The sequence below is a fragment of the Solanum verrucosum genome, unplaced genomic scaffold, assembly GCF_900185275.1.
Source record: "Solanum verrucosum unplaced genomic scaffold, falcon-dt-bn FXZP01000018.1, whole genome shotgun sequence".
NCBI classification, from domain to species: domain Eukaryota; kingdom Viridiplantae; phylum Streptophyta; class Magnoliopsida; order Solanales; family Solanaceae; genus Solanum; species Solanum verrucosum.
This window is the reverse complement of record NW_026020225.1, coordinates 1,021,160-1,043,519: the sequence shown is the minus strand read 5'-3', so window position 1 is coordinate 1,043,519 and position 22,360 is coordinate 1,021,160.

Sequence of the window (22,360 nt, the reverse complement as noted above, 5' to 3'; positions counted from 1 at the left end):
AGGAGGGACACACAAGGGTAGATGCTATGGTCTAGGCTCTCGAAACGATGTAAGACGACTCCAGTCATGCTTAGAAGGTATTGGATCGTCACGTCAAGCCGAGGCATTTGACAGTGTTCAGATTGCTGCTATGTAGGCTCAAAGAGCACAACTTACATCGGAACTGGCAGAGTCGGAGTAGAGAAGAGTAACTGAACAATGAAGCATGAGCGAGACCGTTCAGCAAATCAAAGAACAAGTGATGAACCTCGCTCGTCGACCTACTACTTCGACTCCCGAGAACACCGACGACGACAATGATGATGAGGATGATTATGTAGATCTGACTCCCTAGTTTAAATCTCTGGACATTTATGAAATTTTGAAACAAATTTTGAAAGACTTTATAAGTCTATAAATTGTGATTTAGATACTTTTGAATGTTATTTTAAGTTTGTTGTTTTATGTTTTGTGTAGATTGTTTATAATTGTGTGTGTTTGATTGCGCTGAAGAGTGTATAATTGAACTGAATTGAATTTGCAGGTGGGCAACAGAAACTAGCAGTTCCTGTTGTCAAAAATTTTGCAGAAAAAGTGACGGACAGTGTGGTTTTGTCCGTCGCTTTTTTGGATTTTCCAAAATAATAATATCCAGAAAAGCGACGGACAGGGTCCTTTTGTCCGTTGCTTTTCTGGGATTTTCAAAAATAAAATTTCCACAAAAGCGATGGATGGCGTCGCCATTTGGAAATTTTAAAAAAATGAAAATTAAAATAGAGGGACGGAGTCCGTCGCTTTTGTTAAAAATATTCTAAAAAAAAGAGTCAAAAAGTGACGTAGTCCATCGCTTTTTGAAAAGCGTCGAGCTAAAAAGCAACGGAAGTGACTGCGACACTTTTCCGTCGATTTTGACCAAAATAGTGACGCAATCCATCGTTTTTGGCAGTTTTTTAGTAGTGCAAGCTAGGGTTTCAAAGTATTCCTATCATGTTCTTCTTCAAACCCTTCAAGAACTTTGTTCTTCCAAGTATGTAAGGTTATTCATTGTGTTGGACTAGTTCGTCATCGCACCCTACATCTCAATTCAGTCAGTAGCAAGTTGAATCTAGGGTTCTGCCCTCAGCTTTATAAAATTCCTATATTGTGAGATTGTGATACTTTATGCATTTAAATTCTTGAATTATTATTCATGCACATAGTTCCACCTGAACCCTATATGTTGAGTTTTACTAAAAATATTTCAAGTCGGTAACTTTCCTTACATTGATTTTGGAATTTTAAAGTGAGTTCAAGAGTATCTTAATGTATCTTTGGAGAAGAGCTTAAGGGAATACAAATGGGTCCAAAAGTACTATTTTCACATTCAGAAATTTTTTTAGATCTTAAATAGTTTTCAAAAACATTTTAGCTAGATAAAGAGAAGTTCAGTTAACCTTAAGGAAAGTATTTTTTTTTTCACATTGAAAAGAGAGTACTATTTACCAAAAAGTATAAAGATTTTCACAGTATTTTACAAAAATTGAGTACAGTTCAGTTACCTCTTAAATTGTCTTTTTTTAGTAATTATATCAACCTAGTGATTATTTTACATGAGCATACAAATATATTTTTGAAGTAGTATTGAGCACCGGTTTGAGGGAGTGTTGAGATAACTCATAGCCCCCATAAACTACATATCCAACATAGATAGGATCATACCACAAGATGTGCGACTCTCCACCTACCTCAAGAAAGTTTTTTAGTGAGTCCACCAGTTTAGTTGCGTTTTATATTCTGCCATGGTATAGGATGGCTCTAGCAACATAGGTAAGACATTGTATCGTCACTACTAAAAAAACAGTGAATACCGACCTAAAAATTTCCGACCTCAAATGGAGGTCGGTATTTACAAGTAGTCGGTTTTTATGCAAAATAAAGCGGAAAAACCAAATTCCGACCTCCGGAGGTCGGAATTTTTCCCGGAAAAAATGAATTACAATAAAAATACCGATATGAGGTCGGCATTTTTTATATTTAATTGAGAAAATAATACCGACATCAAGAGGTCGGTTTTTATTGTAATTCATTAAAAATTCTGACTTCAGGAGGTCGGAATTTTTTCTCAATTAAATATTTTATAATTCCGACTTCCGAATGTCGGTAGTATGTAATTAAAATACCGACCTCATGAGGTCGGTATTTTTATTTCATCTAATTACTATTAATTAAAGCGACATCCGGAGGTCGGTATTTTTATTTCATTTAATTACTATTAATTAAAGCGACATCCGAAGGTCGGTATTTTTATTTCATCTAATTACTTTTAAAAGGGACATCCGGAGGTCGGTTTGCGATTTGCGGGTAAACCAAATTCCGACCTCAAGAAGTCGGAATTTTTCCCAGAAAATGAATTACAATAAAAACCGACCTCTTGATGTCGGTATTATTTTCTATTTTGATTTAATTTTATTTAAATCGTTTTCCAGAGGACCATTTTGTGTTCTTAAAATTTAATGTGATACATATATATATATGTTTAATTAATAAAATCAACTTCAAGAGGTGAGTTTATATTAAAATAATTATGTATATATATGTGTGTATATATATATATATAATTTAACTACACATCAACAGAATTTTAATTTAATAAATTTACATATATATATATATATATATATATATGTATGTATATATACATAGATGTATATATATGTATGTATACATATACATATATTATATGTTGATGTGTAGTTAAATTATATATGTTTAATTAATAAAATCAACCTCAAGAGGTGAGTTTATATTAAAATAATTATATATATATATTGAAGAAAGCGATGATGAAACAACACACAGTCTAAAAGAACTCATGGAAACCGCTTCTTCTAGTTCAAGTCCATTTCAAAAGACAACCCCCATAACACCAGTAGAATATACTATAGGTAATTTACCACGTCATCGGGTATATAGGCAAGACCCGGCAACAGAACTAGAAATGGTTAGACCAATAGGAATAAGAATGCCAATAGAAGCCCCTATCAAGCTTCAAGATGGAGGAGATAGAGGTAAGATATTAAATATAGCAGCTCATGATCCTCAATTGTGGAACTCAGTAATAGATGTATGGAAGGGAATAGTAGTAGCAGATTACATACATCATTATAGTGAGACAGACGCAGAAACTATGTATAGATACATGGAAACCTTTTTAGGAGAATCAATCAAAGGAATGTGGGAAGCATACAAGGTAACTTACCCTCAAGAATTCCAAGAACTAGTAAATATGGGACCAAACCCGTATAATTTCACTAATAAAATACATAGCCTAATAACAAGAGAAAACCCTAATAGCGGATTAGTAGTTTTACAAAAGAATGCATTAATAAAACTAGAACAACTTAACATTACAAATTGGAGCCATATCAAAAACTTTTTAAAGGATTATTTTTATTTGTGTGCTATAAGCGGCAATGCGTTTGATCAAAGCTTAGGAAAAAAGCTTTTTAATAAACTCCCTAGAGCATTAGGAAGAGAAATAGAAGAGAGATGGAGCAAAAGAGAAGAAGTTATGCAAAATCCAAATGTTGATTGGTCTATTGGACATAAAATACAGCATGTTATGGAAATATTACAAGAAAAGTGTACGAATATACAAATACAAAAACAATTAAAGCAAAATGAGACTGGTTTTTGTAAAAATATATATACAACACAAAGCTATGATCAAAGTACACCAAATAAGAAATATAGAAGAAAATATCAAAATAACCAAGACTACAGACCAAGGAAAAAATATTATCTAAGAAAATCTACGGCAAAAAAGCCTTATCTAAATAAAGATAGACATGTAAGAAAACATAATAATAATAGAATCTATAAAAATAGCCTATCTTGTTTTACATGTGGAAGTGAAGAACATCTTGCTAACACTTGTCCAGGAAGAAATAATAGTAGAACGAGAAACTCCCAACTCATAGAAGATTTCCAAGAAACCCTGATAAATGTAGATGAATACATGTCAGATAACGAAAGTATATATTCAGTAATAAGTATAGATGCTTTAGAAGGAAGACAACACGACTCGTCTGATTCAGAAGAAGAAACTTTAATAAATGAGATAGGATTAGAAAAATTAGACATCAAGGATTTTACATTTGTCAATATACATTGCGATCACCAATTTTCAAAAGGGAAAGGTTTAGATAGCCAAAAATGTTTTAATTGTACAGGATATCCCAGTAAAGACAGAAGAGCTAAATGTACGAATTGCTATATAGAAGGATGCCTCATGTGCATCAATAAAATATTTAACATTAAAGTTATAGACCAGACCACGAGTATAAAAGAAAAAAACATTACTATCTCTAGAAAAAAGGATTGATAGTTTAGAAGACAGAATAAATAAATTAGAAAAAGGAAAAGAAAAGGTAGAAGAAGAGGAAGAAGAAAAGGAAGAAATTGAACTCTTAAATGAAAAAGAAGAATACAAATCGTTTGAAGGATTAATTTGTAATGAAGACAAAAAGATCAATACTATCAAAATATTAACGAGAATAAGAATTCAAAAATATGAAATAGAAACTTTAGCTCTAGTAGACTCGGGATGTACAAAAAGTATAATAAATAGAAATATCCTGCCTACAGAAATAATAAAAGATTTTCCCGAACCACAAAGCGCCATGCAAATGGACGGATCTTCAAATATACAAACATTATGTTAGTAATGCTCAAATAAGTTTCTTAAACACATGTGCAGACTTCTATAAACCCACTTATAAATTAGAAAAAATATGGGTTAGAGATTTAAATATTAGGATAGACTTTGTTTTAGGCTTAGATTTCTTATTACATAATAACGGAAGTTGTCTCCTCACTAGAGACAGAGTAATATTTTCCAAAAACATGACTCAAACCTCCATAACAACAGAGTCAGTTCCTACAAAATCAAGGTATGTTAAAAATACCGACAATACAAATACATTAAAATGTAATAAAGGGAAAGAATGCAACTGTACTAAATTACATGTTATGAAAGAAGAAGAAGACATTAAAGAAATTGAATTATTAGAATTAAGTTTATCTGATATACAAATAGAGAAAAGCTATGACTTAATAGAAATAAATACTGAACTTTATAATTTTAAGAAAGGATTACAGCATATAGGAGTTATAAAAAACCAGAAGGACCTAGACGAAGTAATTTCCATCTTAGATAAACTAGAAATAATTGGAGAAAGACCCCTGAAGCACTGGGAAGCCAATCATATAACCTGCAGACTTGATATTATTAACCCAGAATATACTGTTAAAATTGCTTCAATAGAATCCATGAATGAAGACCTGAGAGAATTTGAAGATCAAATAAAAGAATTATTAAATTTAGGGGTAATAAGAAGGTCAACTTCAAAGCATAGGTCAGCCGCATTCATGGTACGAAATCATAATGAAATACTAAGAGGGAAAGCTAGGATGGTAATAAACTATAAAAGACTTAATGACAATACTAGAATGGATGGATATAAATTGCCAGACAAATCAGAACTAATAAATCGGATACAAGGAAGAAATTTTTTTAGTAAGTTTGACTGTAAGTCCGGATATTGGCAAGTCAAAATGCATGAAGATAGTATAGAATGGACAGCTTTTACCTGCCCAGAAGGACATTTTGAATGGTTGGTAATGCCTTTCGGTTTAAAAACAGCCCCTCCAATCTTTCAAAGAAAGATGGATAATATATTTAGAGACTATAAAAACTTTATTTTAGTTTATGTAGACGATATTTTAGTTTTTAGTAATAATACCAATGAACATCTAGGACATTTACAAACGGTATTCAAACTGTTCGTAGACAATGGAATTATAATTTGCAAGAAGAAAATGAAATTATGTAAGACTCTTATAAAAATTTTAGGAGTAGAAATTGGAAATGGAAAGATAAAATTACAACCCCATATAGCAAAAAAGGTCCTAGACATGCCTGATAAATTAGACAATACTAAAGACTTACAAAAAATTTTAGGAATACTAAATTATGCACGAAGCTTCATCAAAGATCTAGGGAAAGTAGCAGGACCCCTATACTCTAAAACAGGAAGTCATGGACAAAAGACTTTTAATGTAGAAGACATAAAGCTAGTACAAAAACTCAAACAAATGGTTAAAGATCTACCAGATTTAGCCCTCCCACTAGAAACAGATTACTCAATAGTAGAAACAGATGGAAGTCTCGAAGGATGGGGGGCAGTTTTGAAAACAAAAAACAATAAATATGGAGATAAAAAAAGACAAAAAAATTTGCTCTTATCACAGTGGAAAATACAAAGAAAAAGGAAATATGAGTAGCATAGATGCAGAAATTTTAGCAGTTATATACGGATTAAATAGTTTTAAATTATACATTATTAATAAACAAGAAATTTTGGTAAGAACAGATTGCGAGGCTATTGTAAAATTCCACCAAAAAATAGAAGGAAAAAATAGTAGTAAAAGAAGATGGTTAAATTTTTTAGACGCCACATCAATATACAATATATCTTTAGAACATATAAAGGGAAAATATAATTCTTTAGCAGATCAACTAAGCAGACTTATGAAAACTAACTGTTTGTTTTCAGCATGAGTACAGATAAAGACAGAGCATCCAGTTCAAGTTCAAGTGGACAGAAAGACAAAGACTTGTTGCAGACTCTCTTAGGAAATACTTTATTTCAAACAAGACAAAATACAACGAGCATGGAAAGAATATATTTTGAAAAACAAAATTTAATTTTCTATCCTCCATCTAATCTAAGTTTCAGGGTAAAACCAGAAACAAAGATAGACAGACCTCAAAGATGCTTAATAGACAACCTATGGATAGCATACAACAAGATTCCTCGAGACAACAGTTATTTCGTGTCAGTAGTAAATTCATTAAGCCACTATTTTACGGACAAAAATGAAGACAAAAAATTCAGATTTTATGTAGTAGTCCAAGGAAGATTACAGGGAGTATTTCAGACATGGATAAAAGTAGTAGATTCAATTAAAGACTTTCCTACCCCACTGTTTAAGGGATTCAATAATTTGAATGAAGCACTAGACTATGCCAGGGGAACTCTCGGACCTAACTATTTCATAAGCCCAACTTTGAGACAAATTTCAAGACCATCTTTGCAATACAATATTCAGAAAGACACTGACAGAATAATATTCTGCGATCATTGTTCCTCAATGACAGAAGGATTCAAAAGACTAAATCAGACGATCGAAAGACTAGAAACAGAAAAAGGGAAAATGACACAACATATCCACTCATTACAAGAGAGGATAAGATTTTTACTTGGAAATACCGATCAAAGTAAGAGTTCTCCATCTCACTACAAAATGGATAAGACGGGTGTACATTCCCCAACGAATGTAGAAAAAGCTATTGTACCAGCTCAAGGTACAGCTAGTCCCGTTCAAACGGTAGCGGGTAAAGACTCATCAAATCCGTTGATGGTTGACACTTTACCAAAAAGTGTAAGAATTCTGCCGGCAAGTTTCAGTATGGCAGAGACAAGTAAAAAGACAAAAGGATTCCTCCAAAAAAGAAAAAAAAATAAAAGGATAGAAAAAATAATAAAAAGTTCCCTTTACAAAATACTCACAGAAAAAACTAAGGAGGTACAAGAAAAAATTATACGAGAAAATCCAAAACCAGACCCAGCAAATTCTGACCACGAAGACATAGAGAGTAGCAGTGACGAAAATAATTTATCAGACCAATTTAATCAACATTACGACCCAAATGAAGACAATGATTCCGGGATGAGTTTTGATTCCATAGCACTACACAACCTGGATACCTAGAGGAAATACGTAAGCAATGACATCAACAGAAGAAGACAAACAAATAGGTAAGCAGTGACATCACAAGCCATTATAATAAAGAAGACTTCACTCATGTCCATTATGATAAAGGAGACTCCACTACATGTCCACTACTAATAGAGACGACTCCACTATCACAAGAAGACAAAAGAAGGACACTCAATTTCAAAAAAGGTTTCACAAAGCCATGTGACGATGGGGCCCAAAGAGCACCCGGCAGGTGAAGAAAGTTTTGAGAAATTGGAATCCGAATTTCAAATCCGGATGGACTCCTATAAATAAGAACCATGTTGCAAGAAGAGAGGTAGAGCGAAGTGCAAGAAGAGCATCAAGTAAATAAGTTTGTAAGATTGTAAGGATTCATAGTTTACATATTCCCCTTCCCTTTCAAAAATAAAAATAAAATAGTGTGTACAAAGTGTGTGAGTGCTTTAATTTTCAAGTAGCTTCAAGGTCACTCGGGGACTCCCGAAAGGGAAACCTCATTCCGGCCATTATCATGTAAGTAGTTTTTAGTTTTCTAGATCTTCGTAACTTTCTCCCTATATCATGTAGATATTATTATTGTACTATTGCTATGTATAATTATTTACTATCTCTATAAATAATGTTTATATTACTATAATGTTTATTTAATAGTTGAATTACTCTTAGTAAATGGTTAGTTCCTTATCTTCTTAGTAACCCCGATGGATTAACCTGTAAATACCTAAGGAAGTTGAAAGTCCGCCATGGTTATGAAACCAAAAGGACTGTGTATCCCAGGGTGGGGTTAAAGAAGCAGGTGCTAAGAAAAGGGGTAAGGAAAAGAGATGAACAGAGTAAAAAAAAAAAAAAAAGTAATTTTGGGAGAAATTACGTAGATTTAGTAACAAATCACTACTAAACAAGATAACGGAGTAGGAAGAGGGAGTACATATATATAAATATATACATAGATGTATATATATGTATGTATACATATACATATATTATATGTTGATGTGTAGTTAAATTATATATGTTTAATCAATAAAATCAACCTCAAGAGGTGAGTTTATATTAAAATAATTATATATATATATATATATATATATATATATATATAACAATATTTTATTTTTTCTCAATAGGTTTTGTGTAAAATAAAAAACAAAAAAAATTATAATACCGACTTCCGTATGTCGGTAAAATTAAATAGTAAAAATAAATTAATATAAAATACCGACCTCATGAGGTCGGTATTTTTTATATTTAATTGAGAAAATAATACCGACATCAAGAGATCGGTTTTTATTGTAATTCATTAAAAATTCCGACCTCCTGAGGTTGGAATTTTTTCTCAATTAAATATTTCATAATACCGACTTCCGAATGTTGATAAAAATTAAATAGTATGTAATTAAAAAACCAACCTCATATGGTTGGTATTTTTATTTCGACTATTAATTAAAGCGACATCCGGAGGTCGGTATTTTTATTGCGACTATTAATTAAAGCGACATCCGGAGGTCGGTATTTTTATTTCATCTAATTACTTTTAAAAGCAACATTCGGAGGTCGGTTTGCGGTTTGTGGGTAAACCAAATTCCGACCTCAAGAAGTCGGAATTTTTCCCAGAAAATGAATTACAATAAAAACCGACCTCTTGATGTCGGTATTATTTTCTATTTTTATTTATTTTTATTTAAATCGTTTTCCGGAGGACCATTTTGTGTTCTTAAAATTTAATGTGATACATATACATACATATATATATATATATATATATATGTTTAATTAATAAAATCAACCTCAAGAGGTGAGTTTATATTAAAATAATTATGTATATATATGTGTGTGTATATACATAAATATATATATATAATTTAACTACACATCAATAGAATTTTAATTTAATAAATTTACATATATATATATATATATACATAGATGTATATATATGTATGTATACATATACATATATTATATGTTGATGTGTAGTTAAATTATATATGTTTAATTAATAAAATCAACCTCAAGAGGTGAGTTTATATTAAAATAATTATATATATATATATATATACATAAATGTATATATATGTATGTATATATATACATATATTATATGTTGATGTGTAGTTAAATTATATATGGCGATCTACCTCACGCTGCCAGCGCATCCTATACCCGGCCAAAGGTATAGGACCTGAACTACTAATGGATCCACTAGTCTATGTGAAAGGGATTCATCTAAAAAGTATGACCCTTTCCTACCCATGATGGCTACATGGTTTATGGGGGCTGTGAGTTGTCTGAACTCTCCCCCATATCGGTGCTCAATACTACTCCCAAAAATATACTAGCTCTTATGTTTTAAAAAAACATACTTCTTTCTGCTGATTTGAGATAATTTCTCAAAAACTTAGCTCAAAGGCTATCTTGGAAATCTCAGTTTCCCTACTTGCTTCATTTAGAAAGATATTACTCTTTTCTGAAAACTAGCTCGAAGGCCCTTTGGAAATCTCAGTTTCTGTTCTTATTTAAATGTGAAAACATATATAAACTCTTCGGGAATACTTAGTCCCCATATACTTTTGAAGAAAAGGACTTCAAACTTTACTCTTTACTCTTTACTGAACTCAAAACTTATGGCTTAAAACAAAGTTAAAACGTTTGTAAAAGACTTCTTAAAATATGGTTCATACCGAATTATGGACATGAACTACTCAATGCAAGGTTTTCAATAACCATAGATAGAAGTTAAATACTTGGAACTCAAGAACTTCAATAATACTACTCATTTCAAGAATGCTCAACTCAGAGTTCATGCGGAATTATGAGCATGAACTACTCAACTCAATGACTCAAAGATACATCTCATCTCAAGACTGTTCGACTTATAATGTTCATGCGAAATTATGGGCATGAACAATTCAACTCAAGGACTTCATGGATAACATGTAATAGTCCCATGCTTAGAAATATAATCTCAAAGGGTATTAGGAACTCAATACTCAAGACTTAAGACTTGAAGATACTACTCCTCTCAAAGATACTCAACTTCTGGAGTTCATGCGGAATTTATGGGCATGAACGACTTGACTCGTAGGTCTACATAACATTATGAAACTCATGTATGTGACTCTTCTCATTCTCTGACTTACTTCCTCAAAACTTAGTTCAAATCGATAGTTGATCTCAAAGGATTCACAATTGAACTCAAAGGCTTCTTTGAACTCTACTCTTAACTCTCTCTTGAATTTGAATTATGAATTCAAGAGTTATGATTCATGATATGAAGGATCTCAATAACAATATAGCTATTCGATAATTAGGAATAGAACTTTTAAAAGAAATATGAATTCAAGAACTCAAAATCAACTTATCTCAAGAATACTCAAATCTAGGGAAAGTATCCTAGATTACTCTTTTTCTGATCTGAAAGTAGATGTAGGGCGTGAGGACGAACTAGTCCAACACTATGATAGCCTTACATACCTAGAAGAACAAGATTCTTGAAGAATCTTGAAGAAGAACTTGATTAGAAGCCTTGAAACCCTAGCTTGAAGGTAAACAATCAAGAAAACCTTTCTTGAGATTCTTGAATTAGTTTTCTTGAAATCTCTTTGGCCAAGAATTATGATTTTCATTAGTGAAGATGAAAATCTGATTGTTTTGAGCTTTTTAATTAGTCAAGAAATTCGTTGATGGTTTTCTTGGAGGTAAAAAGACAAAAACAATTATTTTCAATAGTTTCCCGTCGGCTAATTCGTAACAGCACTATATAGGTTACTAAAATAGTCATAACGTTTTACTCAGATTTTGGATTGACGTGAAACTGGTGGGGTTGGAAAGTAGATTCAATTACCTTTAATTGGATAGGTTATGGCTCACGTAACTCTTAATATTCTAAGAGATATGTTCGTTTAAAGTTGACCCAAGCAGAATCTTACATTAAAACTTAATGAAACTTCAAGAACACTTATCAAGAACTCATCAAAAACTCTAATCTTTAAATTTCAAGAATGAAATTACGCTGAATAAATCATGATTGGCGTGTGGGTGAAAGAACCCAACACTATGGAAGCTTACATACCTCTTAGGGATTAAACCCATGGCGAAAATCCGCAACAAGATGAGAGAATCTCGACGAACGCTTCGATCCTTTCTCTTTTCTCCTCTTTTCTCTTCTTCTTTTCTCTTCTTGAACTCTCAAAACCCTAGGTGTAAACTAGGATTATAAAACTGAACCTAATCAGATTAGACCCCTAAAATATTACTAAAAACGAATTAAATCTGATTGGGTAAGGAAAAGACCAAAATACCCCTTTCTATTTTCGGCTAACCTTCCTTAACTGGTCAGCCTATCTTCAAAAGGACATATCTCACTCATCCGACCTCCAAACTTAGCAAACTCAGTGGCGTTGGAAAGATAATTCAAAGATCTTCGCTATGGTATCTTGTAGTACACCTAACTCATCCTGAGCTAGGATTTATCGTTGTTTGAAGTCGACCCAAAACTCATACTTAAGCATAACTTGCAAAATTTCAGATTTTGCTATTTCCAATTTAGTTCTTTTTCGAACTCAAGGTGCTACATCTAGTGAACTTAACACTTAAGAAATTTTAATTCCTCGGTAAAATCCTACTCACAATGAAGGATGGTTCAAGTCTTAATTCGAAAATTTTTCTGGGGTGTTACAATATCTCCCCCTTGGGATCATTCGTCCTCGAATGACGGCTGAACTGGGTATGCAATAGTTTACTCTTACTAAGGTCTGTGTCTAATGGTATGCTCTTACTACATTCAAGCTTAACCCAAATCCTTAAGTTCGGGTTCTATACCTCGATAAGGAATCTCCTCCCAAGACTATCACTGTTTAACACCACATTCTCATAACCCTTTTCTAGTTAAGGTATACTCTAACTCATCTTGACTTGCAACTCTTACTCTACCTCCTATCCTGAGCTCTTCACAACTCATCACTTCTTAGTCTACCCATAAGGAAAAATTCCTCATCAAAACTTATTGGGTGCATGACTATAATAACATAGCTTGCCTCATCACTATCTCCCTTTCTAGGATTACTAAACCTCTGCATACTTTCCTCTAACTGTGGGCACTTTCACTACTACTGCTCATGATCTCATAACTCATGCTACCTTTTCGGGTGAAAATCTTACCCCAAGCTCTAATCATACTGTCTCATAAGGATCTCAACTGAAACAAGGCTTAAGGAAAAGAGTACAACTCGCTTTTAGTTCAAATGCACGATTCATATGAATATGAGGGCATTACTCTGAAACTGAACACTTAACTTACTCTTGGACTTCTCTTTAGCCCCTCTGGAGTCTCATGACATCCTCAAAACTCTTGCTAAGAACAACTCATCGACAAAGAACTGACTCTGCTTTTCAACCACCTCTAGTATGATGGGTAGTCGAATGAATCTGAGAAACGCACGAGTTAGAATAAGTCTCTATGACTTAGCTCTATTGCACGATTAAGAGTATGAAAGAAGGGAAACTTTCCTTAAATGTCTGTAGTCCCTCGTTTATAGAAGTGGGGCCCTCACAACCATAAACAAAACCCTACTGACACGACTTCATAGACACCCTAGGACACTTGAACTATGTGCTCTGATACCAAGTTTGTCACGACCCAAGCCTACACCCTGGACGTGGCCGGCACTCGAAGACCATTGTTGGTCCCCAAGCGAACCCTCATCCTGGCTGACTACAAGCGGAAAACTGATTCAAGCATACAAAGCTTAAAAACTGAAATAAAAGTTCATAAAACTTAAATACAGACTTTAAGTCCAAAGAAAACTATGTATAATAAAATATATACAACTCGCCATAAAAAGGCAACTTTAGTCTTTAAAACATTTAATAAAATAAATGATACAGACTTCTCAACTATACTGACTATCTATGAAGCCTCTAACTGATAAAGATGGAAGTCGGGACAAGACCCACGACATCCTAACAACTGATATAACTGAAAGGTAAATGAAATCCTCCGAAAGCAAAGAGGCTCACCATAGCTAACTCGAACTCTCGAAGGTATCAACGAAGCTCCTGTTGATGATCCTGAATACTTGTGTCTGCATCATGAGAAGATGCAGGCCAAATGGCTCAGTACGTGGAATGTACGAGCATGTAAGAGGAAATCTAAAACATAAACATAAGTTTGAAACTTGATAGAAATGAAACATACTTACCTCTTCTCAAACTTACTCAACTCAAGGAATACTCAAGGGTACTCAAAACTACTCAAACTTACTCAACTCAGAAGTACTCAAGGATAAGATACTCAACTCTGAGATTAGATACTCAACTCAAGGATATGATATTCGACTCAAAGATATGATATTCGACTCTGGATACTCAACTTTGAATACTCAACTAAATATGACTGAACTCATTTCAATATAAAGCAATTTAAAACAATTGCAATATAAAGAAACAAACTGTTTAAAAACATGCTGTCAAATCTATGTGTATGCAAGCATACACCATAACTCTGAAATATATATAAAAATACAATAAACTGATGTATATAAAAATACAATAACTTCTGTGGGAGCTTCTCTAACCGACAACCATCACATAAAAGCTATAGTGATGATACAGCGATCTACCTCACGCTGCCAGCGCATCCTATACCCGGCCAAAGGTATAGGACCTGAACTACTAATGGATCCACTAGTCTATGTGAAAGGGATTCATCTAAAAAGTATGACCCTTTCCTACCCATGATGGCTACATGGTTTATGGGGGCTGTGAGTTGTCTGAACTCTCCCCCATATCGGTGCTCAATACTACTCCCAAAAATATACTAGCTCTTATGTTTTAAAAAACATACTTCTTTCTGCTGATTTGAGATAATTGCTCAAAAACTTAGCTCAAAGGCTATCTTAGAAATCTCAGTTTCCCTACTTGCTTCATTTAGAAAGATATTACTCTTTTCTGAAAACTAGCCCGAAGGCCCTTTGGAAATCTCAGTTTCTGTTCTTATTTAAATGTGAAAACATATATAAACTCTTCGGGAATACTTAGTCCCCATATACTTTTGAAGAAAAGGACTTCAAACTTTACTCTTTACTCTTTACTGAACTCAAAACTTATGTCTTAAAACAAAGTTAAAACGTTTGTAAAAGACTTCTTAAAATATGGTTCATACCGAATTATGGACATGAACTACTCAATGCAAGGTTTTCAATAACCATAGATAGAAGTTAAATACTTGGAACTCAAGAACTTCAATAATACTACTCATTTCAAGAATGCTCAACTCAGAGTTCATGCGGAATTATGAGCATGAACTACTCAACTCAATGACTCAAAGATACCTCTCATCTCAAGACTGTTCGACTTATAATGTTCATGCGAAATTATGGGCATGAACAATTCAACTCAAGGACTTCATGGATAACATGTAATAGTCCCATGCTTAGAAATATAATCTCAAAGGGTATTAGGAACTCAATACTCAAGACTTAAGACTTGAAGATACTACTCCTCTCAAAGATACTCAACTTCTGGAGTTCATGCGGAATTTATGGGCATGAACGACTTGACTCGTAGGTCTACATAACATTATGAAACTCATGTATGTGACTCTTCTCATTCTCTGACTTACTTCCTCAAAACTTAGTTCAAATCGATAGTTGATCTCAAAGGATTCACAATTGAACTCAAAGGCTTCTTTGAACTCTACTCTTAACTCTCTCTTGAATTTGAATTATGAATTCAAGAGTTATGATTCATGATATGAAGGATCTCAATAACAATATAGCTATTCGATAATTAGGAATAGAACTTTTAAAAGAAATATGAATTCAAGAACTCAAAATCAACTTATCTCAAGAATACTCAAATCTAGGGAAAGTATCCTAGATTACTCTTTTTCTGATCTGAAAGTAGATGTAGGGCGTGAGGACGAACTAGTCCAACACTATGATAGCCTTACATACCTAGAAGAACAAGATTCTTGAAGAATCTTGAAAAAGAACTTGATTAGAAGCCTTGAAACCCTAGCTTGAAGGTAAACAATCAAGAAAACCTTTCTTGAGATTCTTGAATTAGTTTTCTTGAAATCTCTATGGCCAAGAATTATGATTTTCATTAGTGAAGATGAAAATCTGATTGTTTTGAGCTTTTTAATTAGTCAAGAAATTCGTTGATGGTTTTCTTGGAGGTAAAAAGACAAAAACAATTATTTTCAATATTTTCCCGTCGGCTAATTCGTAACAGCACTGTATAGGTTACTAAAATAGTCATAACGTTTTACTCAGATATTGGATTGACGTGAAACTGGTGGGGTTGGAAAGTAGATTCAATTACCTTTAATTGGATAGGTTATGGCTCACGTAACTCTTAATATTCTAAGAGATATGGTCGTTTAAACTTGACCCAAGCAGAATCTTACATTAAAACTTAATGAAACTTCAAGAACACTTATCAAGAACTCTAATCTTTATTATTGTGTATGTTATTATGTGTGTATATATGATATGATGTTCATATTATTATGATATGCTATTATGATTTTCGTTAACATGTTCACTCTTTGATTTATTCTTAGTAAATGGTTAGTTCTCTATCCTCTTAGTAACCCCGATAGATTAACCTGTAAATACCTAGGGATGTTGAAAGTCCGCCATGGTCAGAAAACCAAAAGGACTGTGAATCCCAGGGTGTGGTTAAAGAAGCAGGTGCTAAGAAAATGGGTAAAGAAAAGAGATGAAAGGAGTAAGGAAAAGAGATGAACAGTGAAAAAAAAAAAAAAAAAAAAAAAAAGTAATTTTGGGAGAAATTACATGGATTCAGCAACAAAAAACTACTAATACTAGATAACGGAACAGGAAGAGGGAGTACTGAGTAGGATTTTACAACCGCAATTTTACAACCGCAACTTACATCATCTTGACAGAAGCTATCCTCTTTGTTTAAATCTAAATTCTTACTCTTATTTATTTACATCTTTTTATTAATTTAAACGCATTTTAAATTGGTATCAGAGCGAGAAGATTTTGGGAACACAATTTAGGATAATATATGAAAAGACACCCTTTTGCTAACCAATTAAGATTATATTATTGGTATCTATATAGAGAATTACAGACTAAAGCTGACTGGCTTAAGATTAAAGAGGGTTTAAGTTTATATCTAGAAATATTAGAAACTAAAGACCTAACAGACAGACTTTGTAACCACGGGGGTTTATATTCTTCGAACCGACCAACCCTAGTCAACCCAGAGTTATTAAGTGCTTTAAAGTGGGAACTACATAGTATAGATAGTAACATCCAAAACGCAAATAGACGTATAGAAGTTCAAAGAAATCATATTAGTAATTTAAATTTTCTCTTAGGTTAAATAGCGTAGTACTCATTCTAGTTTAAGTATATGTCATCTAGACTATATAAGAAAAAATTTAGGCCATACGAAAAACAGATCATAATTGACCAGGAATATCATTGGTATCTATTAAAAATAAGACAGAACTATATAGATATATACGATTTTCTATTAGAACAAAGACGACTATATACAGAACAACTAAGGTTATTTTCAGATTTATTAACACCAAATCAAATATCTTTTATACATCAAGAAATAAGACAAATAGATTTACAAATACCTACTATAGGAGCAAGAGTTTATCACTACATAAAAGAAATTAGAATAGAAACACAAGATTGCAAAAACAGAACTCTATATTTAGCATAATAGGAAGTATTAAGAGATTAGAATACTTAGATTTAGAAATAGTTTCAGAAAAGAAGTATCGAAGACTAAAATTTGGATCACTACTTAAGTGTAATTTCGCAGAAGGAGACCATATTTTACATAGCGAGAATCAACATTTAAATACGGTTACAGATCTAATAATAAATTTAGCAGAACATAGTCAGTCCAAAGACGATAGATTTCTAAAGATAATAGAAACCATAGAAACCTTGCAACAAAGACAAAACAAATCATTAGAAAAGATAGAACAAAATTTTGACTTTCTAAAAAATCAGCAACTAGATATAATTTCAAAGGTACAAAACATAGTAGTAAATAAGATAACTGATAACAATCCTTTAGAAATACTAAATAGCCAGATAGAAAACCTTTATAAAGAGACAAAAGAAATTAAGAAAGAACTAAGTAAACTTAAAGACTTAACCCTTTCATGAACAACCCCTTTTACCAAGAAGTCCTTAGAAAAACAGCACATTTTCAAGCTAACCCTGAAGGTTTATCAGATTACGTTCCACCAGGAAAAACAGATTCTATAAGCGTAAAACAAAACAATTTGATAATATTTGCTTTATTAGAATTAAATAAAAACCTAGAAGACCAAATAAAAGAAATAAATAAAAAATTAGATATTTTATTGGAAAATAAAACCCCTACTAAAAAAGGTAAGCAAGAAAACGATATACAAGACTTAATAGAACAGCTCAAGAGAGTAGAATTAACTCCTCAAGAGGATAAACCTAAAAGAAAAGACAAAACATGGACCTTTTTTCAAACAGGAATAGAAATTCCCAAGAAAGACAAAGGGCCAGTTTCTCTCAAGATCGACTAGGAAATAATATGTTAGCTCGAATTATGAATAACTCATCTAAGCCTAGTAGTAGTCACCAGCTGGATGAATTAATAGATGTAGATAGAGACATAGAAATTTTCAAACAAAATAAATTAAAAATGCTAAATCCACAAGTCCTCTATAATACAGGTTTTTTCTCATCAACAGCACATCTATACAGACATTATAGAGAAGAACAGTTAAGCGTATCAGAAAACGATAGTGAAAGTATAAATTTAATTAGTAAAGAATCTATGCAAGAAATACAGAAAAGACGAATGAATCTCATGCACATGGGATTGGTGGTGATAGGGCTTAAAGGATTAACTAGAAAAAATTTAGGTACTAAAGTACTAATTACTTTATATGATAGCAGATGGTCAGAATCTAAAAGATCAATAATAGGTTTAACCGAAGTAGACATGAGTAACAATGGAGGAATATTTTACTGTAGTCCAGATTTTATGATAAATTCAAAAGAATTTGGTAAGTACATAAAAATAGGCATACAGACCAAAGGGTATGAAGAAATGAATTGTGGAAATAATCTTTTAGTTTGTGTTGGCTTTATAGGAAAATTAGCCACCAACAGCAGTTCAAAGTTTAAAATAAAGATAGACGATGCAGTAGGTATAATGGGAAATAAAGGAATCAAGTTAATGAACCCTTTAAAAATAAATTCAGAAGAATATGCTGGTAGAGAATGGAATTTAGAAAATTTCTGCAAAAAAGAAGTATTACGACCAAACGACCACCTCACATACACTAATACTAAAGGAGAGACATCAATTAGATTCACTGATTATAAATATACGGATCAAAAAGAAATAGAGGAAGACTTAGAAGATAATGAATCAACCGTTAATATGGAAGGTATGAATATCCAAAATATAAATGAAGAAGACTACGAAGTAGACTTATCAATAGCACAAGCTAAAGAATTACATAAAGAAAATAAAACAACTTTGTTTAAGTGTAAAGGTTGTAAAATGGGAAAAATAGATATCTCTATAGTAGAAACACATTTTAAAGAATGTAAATTCAGAATAGATAATTATGGGTATAGACAAAAAGAAAACACCCAAGAAGAAAGTGATGATGAGACAACACGCAGTCTAAAAGAATTCATGGAAACCGCTTCTTCTAATTCAAGTCCTTTTCAAAAGACAACCCCCATAACACCAGTAGAATATACTATAGGAAACTTACCACGTCATCGGGTATATAGGCAAGACCCGGCAACAGAACCAGAAATGGTTAGACCAATAGGAATAAGAATGCCAATAGAAGCCCCTATCAAGCTTCAAGATGGAGGAGATAGAGGTAAGATACTAAACATAGCAGCTCATGATCCTCAATTATGGAACTCAGTAATAGATGTATGGAAAGGAATAGTAGTAGCAGATTACATACATCATTATAGTGAGACAGATGCAGAAACTATGTATAGATACATGGAAACCTTTTTAGGAGAATCAATCAAAGGAATGTGGGAAGCATACAAAGTAACCTACCCTCAAGAATTCCAAGAACTAGTAAATATGGGACCAAATCCATATAATTTCACTAATAAAATACACAGCCTAATAACAGGAGAAGACCCTAATAGTGGATTGGTAGTATTGCAAAAGAATGCATTAATAAAACTAGAACAACTTAGCATTACAAATTGGAGCCATATCAAAAACTTTCTAAAGGATTATTTTTATTTATGCGCTATAAGCGGCAATGCGTTTGATCAAAGCTTAGGAAAAAAGCTTTTTAATAAACTCCCTGGAGCATTAGGAAGAGAAATAGAAGAAAGATGGAGTAAAAGAGAAGGAGTTATGCAAAATCCAAATGTTAATTGGTCTATCGGACATAAAATACAGCATGTTATGGAAATATTACAGGAAAAGTGTACAAATATACAAATACAAAAACAATTAAAGCAAAATGAGACTGGTTTTTGTAAGAATATATATACAACACAAACTATGATCAAGGTACACCAAATAAGAAATATAGAAGAAAATATCAAAATAACCAAGACTACAGACCAAGGAAAAAATATTATCTACGAAAATCTACGGCAAAAAAGCCTTACCTAAATAAAGATAGACATGTAAGAAAACATAATAATAATAGAATCTATAAAAATAGACTATCTTGTTTTACATGCGGAAGTGAAGAACATCTTGCTAACACTTGTCCAGGAAGAAATAATAGTAGAACGAGAAATTCCCAACTCATAGAAGATTTCCAAGAAACCCTGATAAATGTAGATGAATACATGTCAGATAATGAAAGTATATATTCAGTAATAAGTATAGATGCTTTAGAAGGAAGACAACACGACTCATCTGATTCAGAAGAAGAAACTTTAATAAATGAGATAGGATTAGAAAAATTGGACATCAAGGATTTTACATTTGTCAATCTACATTGTGATCACCAATTTTTAAAAGGGAAAGGTCTAGATAGCCAAAAATGTTTTAATTGTACAGGATATCCCAGCAAAGACAGAAGAGCTAAATGTACGAATTGCTATATAGAAGGATGCCTCATGTGCATCAATAAAATATTTAACATTAAAGTTATAGACCAGACCATAAGCGTAAAAGAAAAAACATTAATGTCCCTAGAAAAAAGGATTGATAGTTTAGAAGACAGAATGAATAAATTAGAAAAGGGAAAAGAAAAAGTAGAAGAAGAGGTAGAAGAAAAAGAAGGAATTGAGCTCTTAAATGAAAAAGAGGAATACAAATCGTTTGAAGGATTAATTTGTAATGAAGACAAAAAGATCAATACTATCAAAATATTAACGAGAATAAGAATTCAAAACTATGAAATAGAAACTTTAGCTCTAGTAGACTCAGGGTGTACAAAGAGTATAATAAATAGAAATATCCTGCCTATAGAAATAATAAAGGAATTTTCCGAACCACAAAGCGCCATGCAAATGGACGGATCTTCAAATATATACAAACATTATGTTAGTAATGCTCAAATAAGTTTTTTAAACACATGTGCAGATTTCTATAAACCTACTTATAAACTAGAAAAAATATGGGTTAGAGATTTAAATATTAGGATAGACTTTGTTTTAGGCTTAGATTTCTTACTACATAATAACGGAAGTTGTCTCCTCACTAGAGATGGAGTAATATTTTCTAAAAATATGACTCAAACCTCCATAACAACAGAACCAGTTCCTACAAAATCAAGGTATGTTAAGAATACTAATAATACAAATACATCAAAATGTAATAAAGGAAAAGAATGTAATTGTACTAAATTACATGTTAGTACAGAAGAGGAGGACATTAAAGAAATTGAATTATTAGAATTAAGTTTATCTGATATACAAATAGAGAAAAACTATAATTTAATAGAAATAAATACTGAACTTTATAATTTTAAGAAAGGATTACAACATATAGGAGTTATAAAAAACCAGAAAGACCTAGACGAAGTAATTTCTATCTTAGATAAACTAGAAATAATTGGAGAAAGACCCCTGAAGCACTGGGAAGCCAATCATATAACCTGCAGACTTGATATTATTAACCCAGAATATACGGTTAAAACTGCTTCAATAGAATCCACGAATGAAGACCTGAGGGAATTTGAAGATCAAATAAAAGAATTATTAAATCTAGGGGTAATAAGAAGGTCAACTTCAAAACATAGGTCAGCCGCATTTATGGTAAGAAATCACAATGAAATACTAAGAGGAAAAGCTAGGATGGTAATAAACTATAAAAGACTTAATGACAATACTAGAATGGATGGATATAAATTGCCAGACAAATCAGAACTAATAAATCGAATACAAGGAAGAAAATTTTTTAGTAAGTTTGACTGTAAGTCCGGATATTGGCAAGTCAAAATGCATGAAGATAGCATAGAATGGACAGCCTTTACCTGCCCAGAAGGACATTTCGAATGGTTGGTAATGCCCTTCGGTTTAAAAACAGCCCCTCCAATTTTTCAAAGAAAGATGGATAATATATT